Source organism: Lacerta agilis, chromosome 1 (genome assembly GCF_009819535.1).
Source record: "Lacerta agilis isolate rLacAgi1 chromosome 1, rLacAgi1.pri, whole genome shotgun sequence".
In the NCBI taxonomy this organism is placed as follows: Eukaryota; Metazoa; Chordata; class Lepidosauria; order Squamata; family Lacertidae; genus Lacerta; species Lacerta agilis.
This window is the reverse complement of record NC_046312.1, coordinates 74738236-74765027: the sequence shown is the minus strand read 5'-3', so window position 1 is coordinate 74765027 and position 26792 is coordinate 74738236. Positions and strand designations below refer to the sequence as shown.

General features: G+C 42.6%; 1 protein-coding gene across 3 annotated transcripts in view; it reads left to right on the top strand.

The window, feature by feature from the left end:
- The window catches only part of TSPAN4 (tetraspanin 4), a 504940-nt gene that overhangs the window by 97754 nt on the left and 380394 nt on the right, over positions 1–26792 (top strand). The window contains exon 2 of one of the 3 annotated variants that reach the window (XM_033155489.1): positions 16216–16292. The exons of 1 other annotated variant lie outside the window; for it this stretch is intronic. The gene's annotated coding sequence lies outside the window, so the exon portion shown is untranslated. Of the gene's footprint in view, positions 1–16215; positions 16293–18091; positions 18211–26792 lie in introns of those variants that run through there. One more of the 3 variants, XM_033155466.1, reaches the window with a different exon arrangement.

Genomic DNA, 26792 nt, shown 5'->3' with positions numbered 1-26792 from the left:
CGAGAGAGTTTTTAAGATAAAGGAGAGTTCCAGGCTTTTCTTTGTTATTAACATACCTTTCTCTCTCTTTCCTCCTGGGTTTGTTGGTCATGGGGTTATTACATTTTGCAGGAATTAGTTTAAGCAGAATTTCAGAGCGAAATAGCTGCAAGGCTGCAGCCCTACTCTCACTGGTGCACTTGGGTTTCTGTAGCGTTAAAAACAGTTGCTAAGATGCCTGGGAAACAGCATTCAATATCACTGCCACCATCGATTCTTAACTGCAGTGGCCCATAACCTTGGATAAGATTGTCAGTTTAGTGGATCTCACTCCTGAGTAATGTATATAGGTTTGCAACCTTGGCTGTTTGCAGATATGACACCCTTAAATGTCCCTTTCATCTTCTTTCTTGCTATTTGTATTGCATTGCTTTGTTGGGATAGAAAACAAAAAGGGATTTAAAGTGAAACCTACCCGGTACATTGTAACCAATCTCATTACAGGCTATAGAAATGCAACTAGCACTTCAGTGTCATTTCAAAAGACAAAGGGAGCTATCCTTCTTATCAATATCCCCCAAGTTCCATTGCAGCAAGATGCTGGGGCAGAAAGTTCAGATTTGTATTTTCTTACATGCAGTGTGCAGCCAAAATCATGTCTGTGATGACCATCGTCCAGCTTGGCTTTTCCCAGTCTGTGGGTTATGGCCCACCAGTGGGTTGCAAAGGCTGTGCGAGTGAGTCACAGACTTTATAAGTAAATGCAAAATAATTACTGCTTGTCCTTAAATAGTATGAACCATCTTGGTTGTGAGTCCTGGAAGACCTTTCTCCCTGCCTTTTCCACCTGGCCTGGGAGAGTGGGGCTGACTTTCAGCTACAAAAACTGAGGCTGCTGAACAGACTTTTGGGCTGGGGTGTTGTTTAGGGGTTTTTGTTGGAAGAGGTTATTGCTATTGTTGCTATTGATTTTTTTAAGGGTTGCCATATGTCCGGAAACAGTGCCTGAGCGGAAATCACTTAAATGTCTGTGAAAATCCATGTTGAAAGTGTAGATTTTTGCAAATTTCCTTTAAAATAGCTCAAAATAATAATAATTCCAGCATGAGAATGAGTTTGGCCAAACTGCGGGAGGCAGTGGAGGATAGGGGTGCCTGGCGTGCTCTGGTCCATGGGGTCACGAAGAGTCAGACACGACTGAACGACTGAACAACAACAACAACAAGGAGGGTTGCCTAGCACCATTTTTCTGGTCTTTTCAGTAGCAGCAGAAGACTTTTCTGTTCACCTAGGGTATTGCTGCATGGATCTGGGAAGGTTTTTTTCATTCACATCTCTGTTTCACAGCTTGATTGTTAAGTGATGGCTAGAATTTGGTTTAATTTATTAACGTATCCTAATAACTGTGTTTGCATTTTAATGTTTGCGTTTTATTACATTTGGACCTAGCACTGGAAAATTCTTCAATATGTTCTCAGCTTGAAATCAGTTGTTCAGAAGAGGTTTAAACTCAAGTTGTGCTGGTCTAGGTTGACATAAGCATGTAATTATTTAAGTGAATCTGTCCTGTATAAATATGTGCCCTGTGCTTTAATGGTATGCTGATTTTCTCCCCTCTCTTTCCAAATTTTGTGGCATATACTGAGGGAGTGCTGAGTGACATAAAATTACACTTTTTATGGTCATTTTGAAAGCACATCCTGTCCTTGTAAAACACTGAAAGGCATTTTGTTTTCATTAGAGCTGTGTGAGTAGGTTTTAACAAGCAAGTATTAACCAAGCAATTTGGAGATAACATTTGCAGCACAGCAGAGTGCTAGCAGTACAAATTTAATGGCAGCAATTGTCCTAAAAATCTGGGAGAGATTTCAGTGCAAAAAGGAGAAAGAGCCAGGCACTGAAGACAGAACACATGAAGGAAAGTGGGTTGTAAGAGGTGCTGGATAGTATCTTGTTCCCAGGAAGTAACGGAAAGCTAGTTTTTCTGCAATATCCTAAAACTATCTGAGGCTGCAATTCTATACCCACTTTCCTGAGAGTATGTCTCACTTAAATCCAGAGGACTTACCAGTAGTGCAATTGTATGCATGTCTGTATATAAGTAAGAGACTGAACACCCATATATGTGGCCAGAATGTATATATTGGAAGCATTTTTATGATAAATATAAGCTCCATCTGATGACTGTGGGCATGGTGTATTTAAAAGATGTGGCTTCATGATGTTTTGACAGCAGTTATGTATGCTCTTTATGGTGTATCTAACCTCTGCAGTCAAGCCTGTGCTGTTTCCCCATGTGTCTGGATGGATTGGGGCAACATGATCTGTACAGGAGGCTCTGTTGTAGTGATGTGGGAACTTTACCCAAGCCCAGTACCTTAACTTCTCTTACAGGAATTTACCATACTTCTGACTTAGCCCAAAGTGCTGAGTCAGAAAAACAGGATATTATTGTGCAAGCAAGTCATTTGTATAATGACATCAGTAACTGATTTTGCACAAAATGCCCCACCATTGGTACCCATGGCAGTGTTTCTGTACATAGGATGCTTAGTGCTAAGGTTTAATCTTATTATGAGTTAAGTTTATAACTGCTGCAACTGGATTTTTGTATGGACTGAGCCAATCCTGATTGGACCTCCAATGGGCAGGGACAATTGGAAGTGCAGTCCGAAACATATGGAGGGCACCCCCAAGTTGGGAATGGCTGAGTTAGAGGCATAGAACAAGCACAATGCTTGTTGCACTACCCTAAAACCGCCTCTGCTGCCATCTTCATGTTTGGACTCTGTAGTTTATTGCTCACTCTTAAATTCTCAAAAGCAAGTTACTGTTTTACATATATTTGCTGGAGAACTTTGCAGTGAGCTGATTAGGATCCAGTCATTGTCCATATAACAGTTAAAGCATTTTGTGTATGTGCAAGCTTCTTTGACAGATACACTGTACATTCTTTCAGATGCTCTATCTAGGCTGTATCCATGTATCATCAGAAAGCTAACTGTTTGGAGTTAATTAATTCAATTCCACATAGAATTGCTTTTACAGAATTGAGGCCTAGTGTCGTGCCCCTTGCCTTTCTGGATGACCACTATTGGGCACAGCATTTCTGCGTATTTTGCAAAACAGCTGTAGAGGACATTATTCATTATATTACCTAGTGCCATCTATATAACTATCCATAGCTTTTCCACCCAGCCAGAACTCAGTTCTGGTACCTCTCAGGTTGGCGTCATTGCCAATACAGTATAAGAGACCAACAGAGGTATTCATGGTGAGTTCTGGCACCTCTTTTTCTAGTAGAATAGCATTGTAACTATCCTTCTGAAAAAAATACCTGTTTGAATTTAGCCACAGGAAAACTTATGTGACTCAATGTGAGTTTGTGTGCTTTTTGCTATTAGTCGAGAACAATGATCTTACTTTGCATATTTCTGGTGGCAGCTGGGAAATTAAGAGCCAGGTTTGTGTCTTGACACTGAATGCCCTTTTCTCTAAAAAATAATAGCTCCTCCAGTGTTAGGTGAGGTGACGCCTTTTCACTCTCTTAAAGGCCACAGTGACCACTGCTTATAACTATTGTAGTATTTTGTTACATAGATATTCATGAAAGGGTTAATGTTGGTATGATTTCCAGTAAAGAAAAAGTAGAAATTTACAGAACTCTAGTCAAATAATGGCTGCCTGCATTAGAAGTTACTGTTCATTAATCTTCATGGTGTGATCACTTCTTGCTCTTAGCATCTCAGCTCCTTGCCTAGGATTTTGAGTCATGGTAGCATGTATTCAACCAGCCTTGAAAATGGAAAAGCAGGTAGAAAAAATAAACAAAACATGAAATTCACCAGCTGAAATGGATTGGCTGAAAGGCAATGCTGCATTCCTTACCCTGGCACTTGCCTTTTTAGGAATTCTCTAACATTGTCTTTCTTGCACTTGGAGATTCTACAAGAAGTACTTTTCCTGTCAACACATCCAGTTAAAACAGAGTTTTCTTTTCTTTTCTCTTCCCTGCCAGTGACTTATTAATTAGCACTGTCATAGTACCTGGAAGAGCCAAATGAAATAACACATCTCTTTGCTAGGTACTGTGCTTAAATATAAAAATTATAGTCCCCGTTGTCAGTAACCTATAATCAAAACAATTAAAGCAATCAAAGAAAACAGGCTAATTATTTTAGTAGGTAAAACTTTTTGATATTCACAAGACCACATAATATTGGTTGTTTAGTCCTTAACAAGGATATAGACATACACGTTCTAAATAGAATGTATGGATCATGTATATTAAACGATATGCAATTTATTTATAAATAAATAAATAAAACTTGGTTCAAAGAGAAGGAAAAAACAAGCTTCTCTTGTTTTGTTTTTTTATTTTAAGAAGAGTATTTAGAGTGGAGTAGCAATAGCAATGCCTTTAAACATACTATGCTGGGGAAAAATATATATACATGACCACCACCCATCCCATATTTTACGCAACCTTTGGGAGTAATCTGCATTCATTTATGTTCCGCATGTATGCTAAGATTTGCAGTGATACCCAGCCTTGTAAGTTTAATGACTGCAGGAACGTGTGGTGGTGGAGGACATAACCTGGAGTCTAGTTTTGTGGGCTTCATATGGTGTACAGAAAGTTATTTAAAAAGGCATTCTGTGCCCAGGCTTCTGCATTTTGTCTCTCCTTGCTTCTCGTGGTGAATGTGCTGCTGCTGCCCTCTGTGGAGCAACTACCAGGACGGTCCCTTGTCTGGGCTGACCCAAAACATTTCCTTGCCTAATTTGAAGGATGAGATCCCGCTCCTTTCTTTTCCTTATGCAGAAGGTGACTGGCCTGAGACTGTGGAGTCTCAAGTCAACACTGGCAGCAGGACAGTGTCCTCCACCGTGCTTGACGGCACAAGGCTAGCTTCAGTGGCCTGTGTCCTCCCCCCCTTTGCTGCTTATCCTTGTCTTTTCGCATCTCCCTCAGTCTGCCCAACGGTGGGGCCAGCACTTACCCATACTCATCTCTGCAGCTCCAGCCTCCGTCTGTGGGAGAAGGCTGGGAGTTGACTCGCAGCTCTGTGAGGCTGAGCCGCCCTGGGTTTCAGCTTTCAGGAGGCACTGACAAGTTCATTTCCTGTGACGGGAGCTGTTATAACATTTGTCTAGCTGCTTGGTATGACAGATTTGAAATGAGAGAGAGTCTTCTTTGCTGCTAGTGTACACGCTGTTGATTTTGACTGAGACGTTGAATAAATTTCCTCTTGGGGGCACAGCCAATAAGAGCTGGAGTAATTTTCCTTACCAAAGCAGGGACCACGTACTTAGAAAGTGAGTGTTGGGAAAGACAATCAGAGTTCTCAGTGATCTTGTTGTGAAATGCTGAGAAGATAGCTACAATGCACTTCCTAAACCATGCAAAGAGAAGGAACTTCTTGTAGTAAGCTGTTGTTGTTGTTGTTGTTCAGTCGTTCAGTCGTGCCCGACTCTTCGTGACCCCATGGACCAGAGCATGCCAGGCACGCCTATCCTTCACTGCCTCTCGCAGTTTGGCCAAACTCATGTTAGTAACTTCGAGAACACTGTCCAACCATCTCATCCTCTGTCGTCCCCTTCTCCTTGTGCCCTCCATCTTTCCCAACATCAGGGTCTTTTCTAGGGAGTCTTCTCTTCTCATGAGGTAGCCAAAGTACTGGAGCCTCAACTTCAGGATCTGTCCTTATAGTGAGCACTCAGAGCTGATTTCTTTAAGAATAGATAGGTTTGATCTTTTTGCAGTCCATGGGACTCTCAAGAGTCTCCTCCAGCACCATAATTCAAAAGCATCAATTCTTCGGTGATCAGCCTTCTTTATGGTCCAGCTCTCACTTCCGTACATTACTACTGGGAAAACCATAGCTTTAACTATACGGACCTTTGTCGGCAAGGTGATGTCTTTGCTTTTTAAGATGCTGTCTACGTTTGTCATTGCTTTTCTCCCAAGAAGCAGGCGTCTTCTAATTTCGTGACTGCTGTCACCATCTGCAGTGATCATGGAACCCAAGAAAGTGAAATCTCTCACTTAGTAAGCTAAGTTACTCTCACTTAGTAAGCTAAGTGAATACAAAGGCTGACTTTAGCTCTTGCTTGGTGGTAGTAATTTCTGCTGGGGGAATGACATTTCTGACACCTAGGCTGTGGGTGGCAAAAGCCACTTTCCTGTGGTATTGAGTAGACCCCCAACTCCAAGAGCACCAAGCACCCTGACAGGTGTTTATGCACAATTAAGGAAACATCTTCTATAATAGTGTATGATTTGTGATTTTAGGGTAGAGGGTTTTTTGCTTTTTATTGTATATATTTATAGTGTGTGTGTGTGTGTGTGTGTGTGTAAAAAACTGCAATATGCAAGTATTTATGAATAAGAATAAAAACAATCCATTATTTACAAACAAATCTTTAAAGCAGGGACATTCTTACTGTGTTTTGTGAGTGAGAGTTTAGACTTTCTAAATGACCTAGGAAGACTTGAGTGCTCTAAGCGCTTCCTTAGACCCTTAGAAGTGTGCCATAAATTAAAGCAGCCCTCTGGATGTTTTGAGCTATAACTCCCATCATAGAATCAGAATTACAGAGCTGGAAGTGACCCTGAAGGGACCTCCAATGGGCAGGGACAATTGGAAGTGCAGTCTGAAACATCTGGAGGGCACCCCCCAAGTTGGGAATGGCTGGGTTAGAGGCATAGAACAAGCACAAGGCTTCATCTTTGATGTTTCTAGTTATAGAATCTGTTCCACCAAGGTCCAGAAAAGTCCTTGATTGAACACATCCTACAGAAATGGGTTCAGTGTCTGTTGAGAGTCCAGGGCTGTAACATTTCTCAGGAAAAACAAAACCTAACAGTCATCAGGAGTTTGTTTTGCAGCAATGTACCTGTAGTATAAATCTAGAAACACATCAAATTTAGTCTGAATGAGAGTATGAGTTGCATGGTATAACATCAACCTTTAAAAAAGTCACCATGAAAATAAGCAAAGCAGTATAAGCAGGCTATTTATCCTTGCAGTCCGATGCAAAACATGCAGAGTCAAGTAGGAAAAATGGGCTTTAGATGAGGCTGCTGGGGTTACAGAATGGCAAAAGCATCGCTTTCAGTGAGTAAAATTAGGAGGCAAACTGTTCTTAAGGGGTGAGGGAGTGCTGAGCTTACATGGTTCTCTTTGGATATGTCCTCTCTGATTTGCAGAGTGTGCTCTTGCTTGTACATAACTCTTTGATGCTAAGAATTCACAGGTGAGTCCTGGGTACAACCATTCATCAGAGAGCTTGTCCTTTTGTGCTGATTTCCCCAGGATCTGTGTGTGTTCCTAATCGGTGTCCAATAGTGTTGTGCTGTCAAAGAGGGATGTCGGTTTCAGAGCAATTAGCTCCTTTCTGCCCAGGAGGGTGCAAGACTGCTCTGGAATACTCTCTCACTGCACTTTGGAGTCCCAACTGCTGATTAGTCTTTCCCAGAAAGCAGTATTCCAAATGTATGTAGTAGCTAAGTAGTCGTTCCCTACCTACGGGGGGGGGGGAATACACAGTATATATATTTTGATGTTATAGCTAGACAACAGTTTTTATGGTAAATCACAGGCATAGATTTAGTCGCTGAAGAGAATGCACATGGGCAGCATTAAAAGCAAGCATGACATAATACTGTGAAGTTGAAATTGTCTAGGAAGGCAATTGCTTAAGAAGTATGTGGCTGCCTGGGGAGTGTATAGGGAATCCTGTTGTAAAGTTGCATCTGAAGGTTCCTCGTGAATGTGAGTTCTTTCCCTTCTGAAGATACCCATAATTCATTGGTGGCCATGTTGTATTCTTTCGAATGTACTTTTATCTGATGCCCTGTCCTGATGCCAGCTGTTTGATGGAAACTACTGAGAGCCTGGTACTACTTAGCTAGAGCAGAATGAGAGAACAGCTGCCTGCAGCCATGCTGCCCTTCTGGGCTCCGGCTGCCAGAATGTTTGCTTTCATGAGCATGGATGTCAATAGAGCAAAGATGAGACATCAGTTTTGAGCAATTTTTCTCAGCATGGAGCCGAAGCTGTCTTCCAGATAGGCTTAAGATTTTTGTGAAATAATATCCCTCTTAAAACCAGGAACCACTGGGCACAAACACTACATAGCATGTAATACTAAATATTTTGACATGGTGCTGGCTGTGCTCTTGAGTCTAAATGGAACCATGCGTTGGTGATGCACCATTTAGTTATGGCAGCCGAGACACAGCTCCGAGGCACTGATGCGCACAAAGTCAATACAATTGGAGGGTTTGAATTGGTCCACCCACATCTTGAGTTTCCCTGAGCTTCCTGCTGAAGAACTGTTCTGTAGTCCAGGGGCCTTCACACTGTGTTTCAGGGAACCCTTAGGTTTTTAGGAAGCTTATCCAGAGTTCTTCAGTGCACATGTACAATAATGGCAGACGAGGTTCCCTGAGAGATAGCTTGTCTCCTGTCATGGGTCATCTCTTACAGTGGGAGTTGGGAATCTGTGGCTCTCCAGGTAGTGTTGACTCCAAGTCCATCATTCCCAACCACCATGGGATGATGGGAGCTGTAGTCCAGCATCAGAATCCTGAGGTGCAACTTAGGGTCAAAGTTCATATGACTGGCAGTCAATTATTCTTCCTCCCCTCAGTTTTCTTTCTGAACAGGAAGCAGTTGCAGAAAGTCAGGAATAGAAGATTGGCAGGGAGAGGAGCTGCTTAGCCCTTCCTGCTCCTGCCATTTATCCACTGATATCCTTTCCTACCTGGAAGAGGGGGAAACAAGGCCATGGCTGCCACTCCTGTGAATAGTATATTCAGTGTCCTTTCATAACTGGGAAGAAAAGCAGCTTAGGTAGTAGATACTTTTCAGCAGCAGTTGGCCAGAAGAGAAAAGTTTGAGCAGAACAATAATACTCCCTCAGCTCCCTGTCTCTGGAGTGTGTTTTCAGCTTCCCACTCCAGCTTTTTATTTTAAAACAACATAATAAGAGGAAAGAATTATGGAACTGTCAATCACACATTTGTTTAGCCCTAGGAAACCCAAGTTTGCTCTTCATGGGCCTTCGTTGCATGGAGTTTGATTGGACAAGTAGAAAGTAAGAGGAGTCCAGGGGTATCTGAAAAAAATAATTGTTTTGTTAAAGACATTGTGTTTCTCTTTGGACAAGTATTCATATGCCACTTGTAACAAAGCAACCAATTGTGTAGAAGTTTCAGTAAGCTATGGTTGCAGAAGAAGAGTAACGCATAAATGGATCTTGTCATTGTTTGCTGTGTCCAGAGAGGTGTGAAGCCTGTGAAATCAATGCAGAACCCACATGTCTGTCATACATAACATTCCCAAGTCATATACCGTACATACTCGAGTATAAGTCGACCCAAATATAAGCCGAGGCACCTAATTTCCCTACAAAAATGTGGGAAAGCTTATTGACTCAAGTATAAGCCGGTTCACCTTTGCCACTGTGGTAGAGGAGGAACGAGCAGCCCAAAGCAGCCCTTTGGGCTGCTCCTTCCTCTTCCTCCTTTGCTGCTGTGGAGCTCACCCCGTCGCAGGGTTTCGAACCGCCATTCTTCTGATCAGCAAGCCCTAGGGCTCTGTGGTTTAACCCACAGCGCAATGTTCCCTTGTGTTATACAGAGAAGGCTGGGATCCTGTCCTGTTTAAGCAGGAGCCAGGGAAAGTGAGCACCTGTGGGGTTTTAATACTTCCTTAACTGATAGGCTTTCTGCCTTCTGGGGTCTAAAGTTTGCATTTATGCGAGCAGTTCAGGAATGGAACAAGCTGCCTGGGGAGAGTAAAGAACCACCATTCTTGCACACTTCTTAAGGAATGGTTGACTTGAGTATAAGCCGAGGGCAGCTTTTAAAGCACAAAAAGTGTGCTGAAAAACTAGGCTTATACTCAAGTATATACGGTAGCAACAAGCAAATGTAAAGCAATGCTTCTGGAGAAGGGTGAGTGTGCATGGCTTGCATTCAGCTCCTAGGGGGTCCTCTGCAGCAGTGCTGGTGAAGTGGGGAGGAGCACAGTGCTGGTCTTTTGTGGGTTCCACCCATGTGGCCTGGAGCTTTTGATGTTATTTGAGCAATGTGGGGGAAGTACAAACTGCAGCAGCTCTGAGTGGAAGAATGCTTGAAGGGAACTTTTCATTTCGTTTACCCATCAGGGTGTATAGTGCAAGTCTGTCAACAATCTTATTTCAAACTTTACATTCAAAAATCTGTGTGTACAGTGGTACCTCGGGTTACACACGCTTCAGGTTACAGACTCCGCTAACCCAGAAATAGTACCTCAGGTTAAGAACTTTGCTTCAAGATGAGAACAGAAATTGTGCGGCGGCATGGCGGCAGCAGGAGGCCCCATTAGCTAAAGTGGTACCTCAGGTTAAGAACGGACCTCTAGAACGAATTACCGGTAAGTTCTTAACCCGAGGTACCACTGTACTTAGACTTGTAGAGTTGGAAGGGACCCTGGGGGTCATCTAGTCCAACCCCCTGCAGTGCAGGGATATGCAGTTGGTCTGTATGAGGATTGAACCTGCAACCTTGGCGTCATCAGCGCTGCTCTCTAACCGACTGAGCTAACTGGTAGGTTCAAATAGCAGTCTATATATGGAGACGATAAGTTAATGTGATGTCCTCATTGTTCCAACATAGTCCAGGACTGGAGTTCATGTCATCATCAAAACATTTTGATTTTTGTGCTAAGTCTGATGCGAGTGGGTCTTGGGAGCTTTATCTATTGGAAACACCACTGGTGCTAAAAGGTGTAAATATAATTGGGAAGCACTGCTGTAGAATGTGAAAGAAATAAGCCAAAAGAGTATATTGGAAAGGGCCAGCTCTAGAAGGTGACGGAATACGTAGCAGCAGAGGGGAGACCACATAGATAATTTATAAATCTGTAGAGACGGCTGTCTGTAAGTTTAGACACAGTGTCTTTTATTTGGAGGCAAAGTCAATAGTCAAGACTTGTCTGTTAACCATGATTCTGCAGTTATTGATGGGGGTAGGTTTAAATCCCACATTGCATGTCTTAACCTTTTTCTCTAGGATGAAAAGTGAGAGAAGGAATGAAACAGGCACACTGACGCTGATTTAGACTTACGGTAATTTCTGAAACGTGCCATTGTGTTTTCTAACAGCAACACAACAAGGGAGGGGTAGTGCTTTCAGATTGGAAAACCTTTCATGTAGATATGAATTAGCAATGTCTGCTATCGAAAAATGTCCAAGGGTTGAGTCATGGGCTCCCTTCCTTTTTTCTACCACGCAGTGAAAATTAACATTTTCTGGAGCTTGAAAATCCCACAATCTCTAGAGTCCTTTCTGGAGGGTTTTAATTAGATGTTCAGTGAATTTCTCAGTCTTTTATGTGAGCATTTTCAAAACACAGGGAAGAATTCGTTTTATGATCACGTTTGTTTAGTGGTGTTCAGTGAAGCTGCATGGGCTAATGTGTGGCCTGTGTGTGCGCTTGCCAATGTCATGCTGCTCACAGTAATGGATATGTGCTTGCCGAAGCTCCACCCGGTTGGCTTTGACTTGCAGCGCACATTTTCAGAAGAGGTCTATGATCCATTAGCAGCAGGGAGCTCAGGGCTATTTGCTGGCCAAGGCTGGGACAACGTGCTGCTGCAGCTGATTTGAAGAAAACTTGCACAGTACAACTCCTGGCAGTTATGTGTTTTAGCATGTCCTTTTTCATAGCCAGCTCCACTGTTTTAAAAGAAAATGAGTTTCGGTGACAATGAAGTAATGCGTGGGTTTTAAAAAAAAATTAGTGGAAGAAGGCAGGCAGGCACAGGAAGCTGCCTTATACCAAGCTAGACCATTTGCTCATTGACCATTTGTTCACCTAGGTCAGTGTTGTGGGTAACCTTTGGCCTTCCAGATGTTGCTGAACTACAGTTTGCACCAGCACCAGCAAGCATGGTGAACAGAAGTTCAGCAACATCTGGAGGGCCAAAGGTCCCCCACACCTTGTCTATAGCGGCTGGTAGTGACTCTGTAAGGTTTGAACATGGGACCTTCTACTTGCAGAGAATGTGCTCTGCTACTGAGCTACGGTCCTTTCTCCACACGTGTGTTTTCACGCAAAGGCATGGAGGAGCATTTTTTCATTCTCTGTCTCCTGGAATTCTGATCCACGGAGAGCCATATTGCCAGTGACGCCTCCGTAATCAGGTTTCTAGAATTCAGGTGCCACTGCTTAAATTTACCACATTATCTTCCAGGGGCCAACTTGAGACTGAATCAGTGTATGGGCTAAATTACAAACAGATGTCAAAGTAAGCTGCTATAAAATGCTCATATATGTCAGGGCTTTCTCGTTCTTGGAGTGCCACAATAGAGAGAAAATAAGGAGCAACATTTAAAATAGTCAAAGGCCAGTAGAAAAGCAAATATTTCTCTTTGAAATTATATATCTTGCTGATTCACTTTATTATAATAATTTAAACAGAAAAATGATATCTAGTGGCAATGTTTACTGTGAAATTCATTAGTCATCATTTCTGCAGAGCATCTTCCTCTTCAGCATTAGATGATAATTATTCAAGAGTATTGGAGGTGGGCGGAGGAAATTTGGTTGAAGAGGGAAAAAGCCTTGTTTATTTTATCTTCCCATCCCAAACAAGTCAATGGGATGGAGAAATCGAGCAGACTGGACAGCTTTTAGTCTTTTTAAAGGAAGCTCTTGTAGAAACTGTCTGAATATGCTAGAGAAGAATCAAACCCCATATTTTAAAATGTTATCCCCCCCCCCAAAGCATGCAACCGTTTTTGAAATGCCAGTTGTGAGGGACTTTAGTGAGTACTCATAAGGATAGTCCGCTTAGCTTACTTGGTAGGCGGCGTTGCGGCCGGGCATCAGGCCCCACAGGATCCGGCCGGGGGTGGAGATCATCGCTCTCCTTGTCACTGTTTGGCTGTGTTGCCAGTGCTGGGCAGGGCCTAGCCCAGGGGTGCCCCTCACAGTCCAGTCGGCACCGGTGGGGGTGGGCGTGGCCTTTGCCAGATCTCCCACCCCCCCATCTCTTTTTAAGCTTTGCCTTGATAGGACCTTGCTATGGACATATGTTGGCTGCCATATTTTGGGACCAGCTGAACAAAATAACACAACACGATGGCCAATAACAATGGCACTAGACACTATAAACTAATACAAATGATCAGAAATTGCAACCAAAATCTCTAAATCTTCTTCACCAGTCGCGGTAGAATAATTCAAAAGTTCATCTGTCACCAAATATTGCCGGAACGGAGTTTCCGGATAGCCAGTCTGTTTCGTTTAATGCTTCATCAGCCAATCTTGATCAATTCTTCATCAGCCAGACTTGTAAGAATTGATATGAGAAGGATGAAGTTCAATTTCTTAACAAGCCAATCTTACATGTAAGTAAATATAAACACTGTAGAAAATATGCTCTGGATCAGTGCTCATATAATACTGTAGTCAGTGACACGAGTCTGTTTACGGAATATTTTGGGACCAGGCAGGATTTTTTCCACTTGGGAAATTGGCTCCAGCCATTTGGTTTTCGCCGATCTTGTAGCAATTGTCACAACTTTGTGAGTTTACACATTGGGTAAGCTTTGTTTGGGTGAGGGGGGGATGTTGTAGTCTCCACCTGTCCTTCCTCATTAAGGGTATCTTGTTAAAGGGATCCTGATGCCTGGATGTGGGCTAGGGGTATGGCCCTCGGGGACCCCTCGGGCTGCCCCTATTCAGTGTTGTCTGATTGTTAACCCAAAGCTGTTTTAGCAAAGAGACACAATATGCCGAGTGATGATTTATGGGGAATGAAGAGTAGTTTGCTGGTGGTGGTGTGTGACACAGAGGGATTTCCTTGTGCTTCCACCACTCAAATCTCCCCGACACACACTTCAGTTAATTTGTTTCTACAAATATACCCCTATGTTGTGTTTCGCATGTATTTAAAATTGCCTACTACTTCAAAGGGCCATTCTACTCATGATACTAAGATTCCCTGTTCTTCCCCAAAAGGACTTAAAGATTTGTCAGACAGCTACGTCCTCTCTGAGGACACGTCATAATAACTTCATTAATTTCCCGCATAAAATGAAAAGGCTTTATGGGGTATCTTACTGAGTTTCCTCATTGCTTGTTTGATTTACAGCCTGACAAAATGTCAGAGACAACAATCTGGCCTTGCTTAACAAGGGCTGGGAACGTTCTGTTACCTAGTTTCTACCTTGGTTTTCTACACCAGTTTAGCACCTGAAACTGCCAAATGTTTTTGGCTACGGTCCTCAAAGCGGCGAACACTAAAACTACAACAAACACAAAAATACAATAAACCAATCCAATAAATATAAAATAGCAGAAATTATAAAATAGCAGAAAGCAGGTGTACTGCGAATCACGTTACACATTCATGAGTTCCGTGTGTGCTGTCCTCACAAACTCAAATGCCATCCGCAAACAGTTGCCCAGACAGTAGACTTTTCCCTAGAAACAGCTACAGATGTAGCAAAATCTCTACAGTTGCTCTCTAGGATGGGGCTGGTTGCTCAATCTTCTGGCTCCTCAACAGACTGATGTTTTCCAGGGGCAGGGGCAGTAAAGAAGTGCTTGAGAGGCTACAGTTGGCATTCACCTTGCAGCCAGCCATGGTCTTCTTACTGCTACCTGCCTCCTCTCCTGTCATGTTGAGATTCCAAGGGCCTCTTGCTCATCACATTCCTCAGCTGTTTACAGTACCAACTGTACAGCTGGAGAGTGGGGAGGGCATCTGTAGATTGCACGGAAGGTGACTGAGAAGATGGGATGCCGTATGTGAGCTGGTGCATCCTAAGCAAAATAACTCTGTAGTAATTAAAAGAGAATGCACCACTGAAGTACTGTTTTCTCCAGCTCTTGATCAAACATCTGGCTCAGTATGACACCAAATGCTTTTTATGGGACCAGTGTTAGATTGCTTGGATTTGGTGAGAGACCTTGTATTCATTTGTAAAAGTTAATACCAGTGATATAAAGTTGCTGATAATTTGTTTATGCCGATGGTGCTTGTCACCTGTGATGTTCAAGTGTCTTTGATTTAATTTCCGGAAGGGGAGGTGCCAAAACTGAAGACTGTTTTCATTGGTGGGCTGTAATTCGCCAGGCATGCAGAGTGATGGAAATGGAAGAGCTGCCAGGATTGGAACCTGAGTTAAGAGCTGAGCATATCTCAGAGGAGGGCTCAGAGGAAAACACTGGATGTTTGTAGTCCAGTAGGGCCAGGGTCTGTGTCAACGAAGCTGCAATAGTGATTTTGGGAAATTCAAGCAGGAATGCAGACAGGTAGACAAGGGGATCGGAGGGCCAGGAGCCTGGCAAGCAGGGATGCTGGAGAGGGATATTCTTTTGTAAATACTTGTGGCAACAATGCCAAAGACATGCGCTCTTTCTGAAATGCTATGAACAAAATTTTCTTAATGAAAATATGATCCTTTATTGACAGGGATGGCATAGTTCTGTTTTGAAACTAGGACCGCTTAGGGTAACTTTACACATGATGATGCTGTGAAAATAAAACTAGAGTAAAACCAGCAACAGATTGCACTGTAACTGGAAAGGATGGAAAAAGTACTAAAAGATAGACAATACAGGGAAAATGAAAATATATTCTCATGGCACTAAAAATGCTGCAATGTAGGTGCCAGGTGAGTCTCTCTAGGGAGAAGAAGATGAAGAAGAAGAGTTTGGACTTGATATCCCACTTTTTACTACCCGAAGGAGTCTCAAAGTGGCTAACAATCTCCTTTCCCTTCCTCCCCCACAACAAACACTCTGTGAGGTGAGTGAGGCTGAGAGACTTCAAAGAAGTGTGACTGGCCCAAGGTCACCCAGCAGCTGCATGTGGAAGAGCGGGGAAGCGAACCCAGTTCACCAGATTATGAGTCCACCGCTCTTAACCATTACACCATGCTGGCTCCCTACACCATGCTGGGAAGGTATTCCACAACTGGGAATCCACTACTGAAAAGACCCTCCCTTTTATAGACACCTGCTATACTTCATTTCTATTTTGTTTTGTTTTGTAAGAGATCAATCTCTTTGTTACAACTCCAGTATAAAGTGTTGCACATGGAATAGAAACATAATGAGAAAAGATGAGAAAACTGGATGCATCCATCTGTGTATTAGAGAATTACCATGTTAAAATCATGTGTCTTAATCTCATGCCCACTTTCCTTCCTCCTCCTTCTTTGAACAGTTGTACAAGAGAGGACAATTATTGCCTTGGACCTTCGGAGGCTGTCTCTGACATCATTCACAGACATCTTTACCCTGGTGAGTTTCCGCATCTTATAATAGTCAAGGCAGCTAAAGTATTTTTAAAAGCAGGATTTTGTTTACTTCGTATTTCTTCTGCAGTAATAACCCACTTAAACTTTTATTGAACAGCTTGGAAAGACCAAAGTTGGAAATTCAGATCGCTGTCTTGAATCTCCTAGTGGTGGTCTGTTCTAGCAGCTTTCAAATGGAAGCCATTTATGTATCTATGTGTTTGATCATTCTTAGAACAAAGCTGTTCTTCATAATGACACCTTTAATCTGAGATGGTGCTGTCGTTCTTCACATGTGAATACAAATCATTTGCTTAAAATAAGGGAAAAACCTAGGGGGCGGACATTAAACATGTATGATTAGACATCTCCCTTTATAAGTGTTAAAACAAAACTGGACAAAGCAAAAAGAAGAAGTGGAGCAAAACGGTAGGGAAATAGTCCTGCAATGACTTCAGTATAGTAGACATTTAATAGATTTTTCTTTCCATCTATCATTTCTGTTCTATGAAATCTTCTTCAAAACGTTAATGCTTTGATTTCCCCCCTTTTCAGAGGCTCTTGAGAGATTCCATGGGTTTCGGTCCCTGATTTATCCTCTTAACCTCCTTTGAAAATACTAAGGAAATGTTTTTTCCTCTTTTTCTAGCCTTTATGAAACGATTCATTGACCTCTGTCAGTCTTCTGATCTCTTCCAGCCAATAAATCAGTGGAACATACAGAGCCATCGTAAAGCATTAAATCTTTCAAAATGCAGTTTAATGGTGGTGTTTTCCTCCAGTGTACACAGCAGACATCTGTGCTCCCTGTGTTTATATTGCCATCTATCTTTTGGTCAATTTAAAAAACTTCAATGAGTTACAGTGCTCTTGGATCTGAACTCCTCGCTGTGCGTTCATCTTCCTAACACCCTTGTAATGTAAGGACGGGCCGTTTTCAGCTTACATCTGGGAATAGAGCCATAGAATGAGGGAATTCAGCCACTAGTTCTAGAGGTGTAGGAAACTGGAAATGAATTTCTGGAGTTCCAGTTGAGTACCTCTTAGTCATGGGACTGCATTGCTGTATTTGCCTAGAATCTGGAGAATGTATTTGAGTATGCACACAAATGTGTGTGCAGGCCCATAAACACATGAAATACCATGTAAGAAATGCCTATGTTTCCATCTAACAAGAACACCATATTTATATTTTGTATATTAATTCATATTTCTCTATGGGACTACAGCATTTAAAAAGAAAATAAATTAAAACCTTAACTTTTCAGTTGTTACCTTTATTTTAAACAACACCCCCCCCCAAGCCCATAGAATTGTAGAGTTGAAAGGGACCCTGAAGGTCATATAATCCAACCCCTTGCAATGCACAAATATCATTTAAAGCATCTATGAGAGGTGGCCATCCAACCTTTGCTTAAAAACCTCCGATGAAGGAGACTCCGCAACCTCCTGACAGAGTCTGTTCCACTGTTGAATAGCTCTTACAGTCAGAAAGCTCTTCCTGATGTTTAATGCCAATCTCCTTTCTTGTAACTTGAATCCTGCATTCATTTACCTGGGAGTAAATCCCAATGGATGCAGGGGGTATTAATTTTGACTATACATGCGTGGGATTGTGTATGTATCACAGTTTATAGACTGTCCCACATTGCAAACTGGGCTTTACCAGAAACCTACCTTCCTTCTCCCCCATTTAGTTTAGTTTAACATTAAATTTGAGGAAGAGTTCTTTGTCAAACTCTAATGCTAGCTTGATACTTTGCAACTTTCAGTTGCTCTTTATAAAGGTGTTGCTATACTGCTGCTGGGCTGTTGTTGTTTTGAGCTGTATTTTTAATGGGCACACCTGACATTTAAGCCTGAAAACATACAGAGACATGGGAGGCAGTGGGATATCAGGATGTGCTGCACTTGCTGTTTTGGTATGTATTGTCCTGCCATGTTTTCTCCTCACTTTCATAAGCTCAGCTGGCTTCCCAGTGTCCCTGTGCCTAGATAGAATTCATATATGCTTACATATTGTATATATCACAGTAGACACTGTGTGTGTATGTGGAAATGTGTGTGTGTGTGTAATATATATTGCTTGTGAACAGTAATGCGACGGCAAAAGTTATTTCTAAAGGTAGTATGACACTAGGATAACCTTTTGTAAATGTGTCACTATTCCTCTAACATAGCAAATGTCATTTTTTGTGGTATATGGGTGCCCACGGTCATGGAAATAGTTTTGCCATATAACACGCTCCTTTTTCAGCTGTTAATGGCAGCTCACATATCTAAACCTTTAATTTTGCCTTACTTATTGATTTATGCATACGTAGTTCAAGAAAGTAAAGCAACTTGCATACCAACATAAGAAGAGTCCTTTTGGAGCAGACCAAAGGCCCACCTGGCCCAGCATCCTGTTCTCACAGTGGCTAAGTAGATGACAAGAAGGACTTGAGTTTTTTGCTTATGCTTCCCAGCAACTGATATCCAGAGGAATACCACCTCTGATATTGGAGGTGGTACACAACCATCAAAACTAGTAGCCATTGAAAGCCTTGTCATCCATGAATCTGGCTAGCCTCCTTTTAAAGCTGTCCAAATTGTCAGCCTTTACTACAATTTGCGCTAGCAAATTCCATAATTTCCCCCTGGGGTTTTTTTTTTTAATGTGAAGAAGTGCTTCCTTTTGTCTGTCCTAATTTTCTAGCATTCAAGTCCCCCATTGATTTCTCACCCAAGCAGGCTACAGAGGCTGGTTGCTTTAATTTCAAGAATTCTAAAACTCACGTGAACCTGAAGAGTGCTAGGACATGTATGGCTCGTTTTCTGTGTTTCATTTGAAGTCAGACAGTTGTGCTTTCTTTGAGTTTGCATTGAGCAGGAGTTAATTGCCTTGGTTCAGAAGAAGTTTAAAAAGGTGCCTGCCTTTTGAGGCAGATAAAACAAAGGCGAGAGCCTTTGCCAGAGCTGGCTGGCTTTGCTTTTCCAGCACACAACAACATCTTGTTGCAGGTGCTTCTTTTTATTCCCCACCACCACCACCACCTCCATTAATCTCACAGAGTCTAGTCCTGTTTTGCCGAGATATTGATCCTTAGAAAAAGCTGTGATCATAAGCCTTTACCCAGTATAACTTAGGAAGGAAAGGTAACTGACTGACAGTGGTCTGTTGTGCATGTAAGTGGTCTTTATTTATATACCACTGTATCATAAAAAATACACCACAGCAGTTTATTACTATATAAAACCAAACCATAGTATGAAATCATAAAAAGCAAAAAAAAATTAAACCAAAAGAATTAAAAGCAAGCATCAGCAGACCATTGTGGTGGTTGTACTCTTAATAGTCTGTATATGCCTGGCAAAATAGAAAAATTATCAGCAGACATTTATTAGTTGGCATGGAAGGTGCCCACTGAATCTCTGTTGGCAGAGTGTTCCACAGGACTGGGCTGGTGACACTAAAGGCTCAGTTTCTAGTCATCATCAAATGAGAACAACCAGAGAGCCTCCTGTTTGTGGGATTTAATGGAATTCTCCATGTACACTAATTTATATGTGCATGAGAATCTGGTCCATGAATACCTGGGCCCTCTTTGACAGTGTACCTTGATTCTTACTGTATCTGCATATCTGGGAGAGGTTCACACACATTCCTTCATCCAACTAGATTTTATTAATATAGACTGGGTTGGCATATTCTTCTAGGATCAGATGAGAGGTTGTATGCACCAGGGATGGGGAAGCTGTGACCCTCCAGGTGCTGGACTACAGTTGCCACCAACCTCAGCCAGCATGGTCAATAGTCAAGAGATGATTGGAGTCCAACAACATCTGGTGGGCCATAGGTTGTCCATAGAATAATATCATATAGGACCATCTTTCCATTAAGCAACTGGGCTTTTCTTAGCAGGACCCCTAGGGCTGAGAGAACCACAGTTAAGTATTCAAAGTTATTGCTTCCCCACCCAATTGCCACCTGCTTGCTACTACTAATATAGTGGCTCCTCCTTCCTAGCTCCATATTCCTTTCACATTCCCTCTCAAGCACATTCATGGTCTTCAAGATAAATAAGTTCCCAAGATCAAACACAATGGGGAATTCCGTATAGAAGGCAAATATCACAGCCCCTGACCTTCTTACTGTTCTGCTTTGGTGGTGATCTCACCAGCAGCAGCCCATTGAAAAGACTTGATCCTGGAAGACTTGCTATGGCGTTTCTAACTTTCCCCAAAGCTCTGATGTGCCACTTGTTTGTACCATTGCCAGAGGTAATTTGGACCTCCCAGCAGCAATTCTGGGAAGCAAAGGGAGATGTCAGGAAAAATAGTCCTCCCCATAGCCCCCAGGTGTCTTGGTAGCTACACTGTTCTTTCAGACTGCTTATTGGTCTAAAACTTTCTCCTCTGCTGTCAAGTCCACCATACTAACTTTAGTCTACTATCTGGGAAAAGCTGTGTCATGCCACAGACTAAGAGCCGTTAGACCAGGCATAGGGAACCTTCGGCTCTCCAGATGTTTTGGCCTACAACCCCCATGATCCCTAGCTAACAGGACCAGTGGTCAGGGATGATGGGAATTGTAGTCCGAAACATCTGGAGAGCCGAAGGTTGCCTATGCCTGCGTTAGACTCTTGCCAATGACTTGGGCCTCTGTCTGGTGTTTTGGTTTGTTTCCAACAAAGTCTTTGTGCTTGTGGAATGACTTCCACACATGCAGTGGAACTTTCCCTCCAACTTTCCCTCCCCCTGCCCACCTAAAATCTGCCCTGGAGGATCAGGGAGAGCTTCCCCCCCCCCCCAAGAGCAGATATGGGGGTGTGTAGGGTGGAGGAGAGTTTTGTTGTATGAGTAGAAGTTGCTCCATTAGTGCAAAATCTTCATTGGATACAACCCTTTGTTGTGATCTGGAGACAGGAGGGATATGAAAACAACCCCAGTCAGTCAGGTGGACTGAGCACCTCCTGCAGACTCTGCTTCCTCCACCACCCCCCCACCCCGCCAGCATCCCATCTCTGGTGTTGGCCTGTTGTTACTTAGAGCTAAAAATAAGTCTAATGATCAATATATTCCTATGCTCTTTGTTTGAAGCTTTCATGTCAAACTGAAAGGGAGGATACTGATAACTAGAATTGTAGGCTGTGCGTCCTTCATGTGTGTATCGCACTGCCCACAACACACACATTGATATGCGCACTGAGGGAATCATTAATGTCTCTGGCCAAGTGTTATGAGCTGAGTTCCCCACCCCGGACAACTTGTGAGCACGCCTTGAGAATTCACCCACTGTTTGCGTATCTTTGATAAATGCAGATTGATTTTAGAAACCAAAAAGGAATTGTATATTAAGATGCAATGGTCTTGTGTGGAGTTATCAAAATTGTTAAGGCGCTTGGATACATGAAAAGCAGAAATTTGGTATGCACATCATCCGAGACAGCCTGATTACTAGAAAAGTCTGAAAAATAGGACGTTTTTATGCTTCTCACTCAAAATATTCCAGCAATGGGCAAGTCGAACCACATGGAGTAGAGAAGCATGCAATTTCCCCCTTCATTCACTTCAACAATCCTCAGATTGTGGGAGGGGGTATTTCAAGTGGCAGGCAGGAGTGACTCTGTAGAATAAAAGCACCATATACAGCACTGTTCTCATTCCTATATGTCGGGATTCTATTTCCCTAGAAACCAAGTGAAAAAGGAAGAATGAAGTCTTCATTAAGGCAACATTCATCCAAGGAAAAAATATATAGCTAACGTTTTGAAAAGGGGGGGGGAGGCTTTCCCTCCTTTCTCCCCATCCAAACTCAGTTTATTCTTTGTGGCCCTATTACTTAATTCCCTTTTTGGAACCATTTAAATTCCTCCTCCTCTTCTGAGTGAAGGAGTTTTTATATTCAAGAATCTTTCCTTTGTCGTAACCAATATTCTGTTGCTTTGTAACGCTAACCTTCTTGGCTAACTCTCCAGGCAATATTTTTCTTTCTGTCATTTACTGAAGCTGCATGCTTGATTGTTCTGTATATCTTCCTTATCTGTACACATTTCCCCAAAGCTGATTTCTCCTAGTTTTGCGTTTTATGGCCAGATCTTATTCATGATTGGTGCTTACCTCCTCCCCCCCCCCCCGCCCTTCACATTTAAGAAGAAAAGTTAAGGTCTAGATAAAGAGACGTGTGTTTTTAGGATTAAGTGAAGAAAATGCTAGGGCCAAACTGCCCCCCCCCCGTTTCCCTCCTTTTAAAACTGATAAATGGTGGTTCAGATAAATGCCTGCACAATACATTGGTAAAGCAATAATGTTTTTTTCCCCTTCCTTAAAAAAAATGAATACACCAAATGTTTTGGGGAAAATCTGTTCAAAGGAAACATAAATCTTTACTTGCTGTTCATTTACTAACAGATCCTTCTCCTGAGATGCTCTATAAGAGGAGCCTATTACACTCATTACGCGTGTGTATGTGTGTGTGTGTGTGTGTGCACGTGTACACAAGCAATAGCTTAGTGTATAACTCATCCTTTGCAGGAAGAAGAGCCAAATTGAATCACTGGCAGAGCTGCCCGTACTGGGCAAGGTATACCATTGGGTTGACTCTGTATCAGACAGCCTCATACATTCATGTCATAATCAGGAACACGTATCTTTGTGAAAACCTGAAGGACTAGTTCCCTTATGTACATTTGAAGAACATAAAGCCTGAAAAGGAGACACCAGGGTTTCTGTCTCTTAATATCTCCATGGCACTCAGTTAGTGAATTTACTCAAGCTCTGCTGCTTTCTACTACTAGTTGAGGATCTGGCCCCAGTACTTTGGAGAGTGTCAGCTTCAAAGGAAGACACAGAAATTGACGGCTGCATTTTTCATTTCTCCATCTAGTCCGGCAGCTGAGAAAGAAACATCCCACTTCTGTGGTCACATTGGCCTTATGTGTTGTTCACGTCAGCAGACCTTAATGAAGCTCTTGCAATGGATTGGAATTCAGTCTCCTTCTAGGTTGTCGGGTATATTGAACATCCAAGTGAGGGGGAAGTACTGTAGGAGAGAACACAGTTGGGGGAAATGCAGAAAATGTGCAAATTTAGGCAATGTATATTATGAATCACTATTCATTTTCTTTAAAAGTACAGAGGAAGAGGGGAGATTTCTAAGCTACAACTTTTGAATACTTTTGTGAAGAGCAGGAGATGGGTGGAGGAGGAGAGCAGTATGCAATATGACTAGCAAAAATAATCTCCATGAACAAATTCCATTTAAATGTAAATTACCTAAAGTGATGGTTTTGGAAGCATAGTCTAGAAAAGCAGAATCATTTCCCCCTGTCCCTGTCCCCGTCCCCACCCCACCCCACCCCCATTCAAATATGTGATTCAGGCATCTGCACGTAGCTAAAAATGACTCCCAAACCCTCCACCACCTACTATGAAGTTCTTAGCAGTGGGCTCCTCCAGGCTGTTCCCCTGAAGCAATGCCTGCAGGTGCTGACAGCTGAGATGTGAGCTTCAGTTGCCACAGCCCTGTTGGTGCCAATTAGAATCCTGATGACTGGCACATACCATCTTGGCAGTGCTCTGTGCTTTCTGTTTGGGCGACCAGCTGTATGGAGCCCCTCTCATCCCCTGCAACCTTCTCCGGTTCTCTAAACCTCGCCAAAAACAGGGTTGGGAGATAAGGAAATAATCATTTTTCCTGAAACCCCTTTTCTGTGTGAAACACAGAATTAGCTTCCCTCAGGCTGTCTAATGAAAAAAATTAAAAGTGTATGCCACTGCCCTGAAACCTGGTCTTAGAGTGCATTCAGTTGCAGAGAATAGTGCATTAGTTTTCTTGACTATAATGCTAGCGCTTCTGTTCCATTTTCTAACGTTCCTGAAGTGCTTGTTGCATTACTGAACTGTGGCTTTTTGAAAGATACACCAGCATGTCATGCTAAAGTTCACTCACACCAGTAGGCTTGATGTGACCCAACAATTGAACAGCATCACTACTCTCCGCACATGTGTGCTTCTGTTTCCCCATAATTCACTCATGAAAAGGGCAGGAAAGAACTGTGTGCTGGTGTACCAACCCAAATTTCATCACTTTACACCCCACAATTTTCTGGATTATTGTGGTTGCAGGCGGATTTTTTTCTGGAAGCAATTACAGTGGTACCTCTGGTAGAGAACAGGATCCGTTCCGGAGGCCTGTTCGCAACATGAGCAGAGCGCAACCTGAAGTGCCGCATCTGTGCGGTGTGATTCAGCGCTTCTGTGCATGTACAAAGCGCGGTTTCATGCTTCTGTGCATGCGCGAAGCGCCAAACCCAGAAGTAACCTGTTCCGGTACTTCCGGGTTCGGCGTGTTCGTATCCCATGATGAACGCAACCCGCAGCGAATGCAACCCAAGGTATGACTGTAATACAAAAATGAATGTTAAACTTCAACTATGTTCTGGTAGATTTATGGAAGTGGCTTTGATGTCACATGTAGGCCCAGATATAATGCAGAAATTAACAGTTAGAGAAATGGAATAAGTTACTGTGTGAATGCAGTCTTCAATGCCACCAGTGATGCTTACTGTAGACTATAGACTTGGTTGTTTCCTTTTTCTAGTTGGGTGAATATTAGCAGAGTTTGACAGTCTGCTCCAAGTTATTTGTTTTCCCAAACCACTATCTGAAGTTGTGAAATACCGGTACATATTCCCTTGGCTATTTTCTTAGCGGTCACAACTGGCTTGCCTTGCTGGCATATGGAACTTAGTGGAGTTATTGTGTCTAAAGATGCATACAGCATGCATGTATGTAAATGACCCCAATATGCTGGTGATTGTGCCTCATTCCTTTCTCCAAATCCCATTTAGTTCAGCATTTGGTTCTCACAGTGGTCAACCAGGTGCCTGTAGGAAGCCCATAAGCAGCACCCGAGTGCATCAGCTTCTCTCCCCACTTGTGATTCTCAGCAACTGGTATGCAGAGATATTGTGCCTCTGACAGTGTAGGTAGATCATAGCCATGGGTAGGGCATTGCCATAATTTATTAATGATACGTACAGTTTGATGCATAATAGCAAGATACTGCAAGGAATTAATTGTCATCTGTGTGGTGAGTTTCCTTTGTGTATATATGCTGATTACTCTGTACATTTTTCACCTTGTCCAAGTTTCTCCAAAACTTTCCTGGAGAAAAGAAGCTGGCGGCTTATTGCTCTTCAGAGACTTGAAAATAAGACCTTGCATAATCAGGGCTGTCTCTAATATTAGGTAGGGTGAGATGGCTGCTTCAGGACCTGGGAGTGGTGGTGAGGTGTTGGGAGACTCAAGTTGTTTGTGCCACCTGCACTCCTTAAGCTAACTTGTTTCCTTCAGGGGCAGTGGAGCACACTGCTGAAGAGACAGTGTTGAAGAAAGAGTCGACCACCAGTCTGATTATCATTGGTGCATGGATGGGGCATGGCACAGCATCATGTCCCTTGTCCTGGGCAGCAAAGTGCCTTGGGCTGACTTCGAGAGCTGAAACTGTTAAATTAGTTGATATATAAGATTTTTGAATTGGAGGTGGTGGCTCATTGTAAGGAAAATGGCAGTGACCATGCTACCCCACTATAGGTTGCGTAAGCTGGTCCACCATAAAGGACCTCCTTAGTCTTGAAATAAGAAGGGTGTTTGTGTTGCAGGTTGCTGACTTGGGGCAGATTGAAGGCACGTTGGAGAATATTAAGCATGCTTTATTTAACAAGGCATCCTTTTTAAACTGTCAGACCCAAAAAGACAGGAAAAGAGAAACCTTCAAGAAATTACCTTTTACTGGAACCTTATTTGCCCCTACGGGTTCCCACGGTTGTGCCCGGTGAGAAAACATGGAAGCAGAAAAGACACCTGAGGCTGCTGGCTTCAGAGAGAGAAAGATTTATTTTCTGCATGCAGAGGTACCTGCGGTGTTCAGACAGCCAAGCAAGTACAAAACTAGTCAATTTTCAGACAGTTCTTATAGACAGTTCCCTGGCTCATCTTCCCACCCCAGAAATCTTCCTCTTGTCCATATAAGGAACATTTCCTGTTGTACATTTCCTGTTGTACATATAAGGCAAAATGACATTTAGCCCTGAGTTGGTTCATGCGCACTCCGGCAAGGCCATCCTATCTGTGACCTAGACAATTCCTCTCTGTGCAAGGACAGTTACTCTCTGTGCAAGGTTGACCTTCTACTGTTATCTCCAGACTCTTAGTCATAGCTTGCCAGAAAGAAGTGCAATGCAGATCAAAGTTCACAGCTTTACAGAGAGGTTTCCTAAATAAAAGCTTAAAAAGTTCTTTTATACTTCTGGACTAACAATACATTCAGGTAAATATATACAGGTTAGCTAATTAACCCTTTCATTACCAAACTACCATCTTTTTCAGGAAAACTTTTAAGAGATTTTGACTGTCAGAGATACATCTCTTTACTTCTATAATGGGCTTTATACAGATACCTAACTTGATGGTCCAATGAGCCCCTTAACAGTTTTCATTTGCAGAGACTAAATGTGCC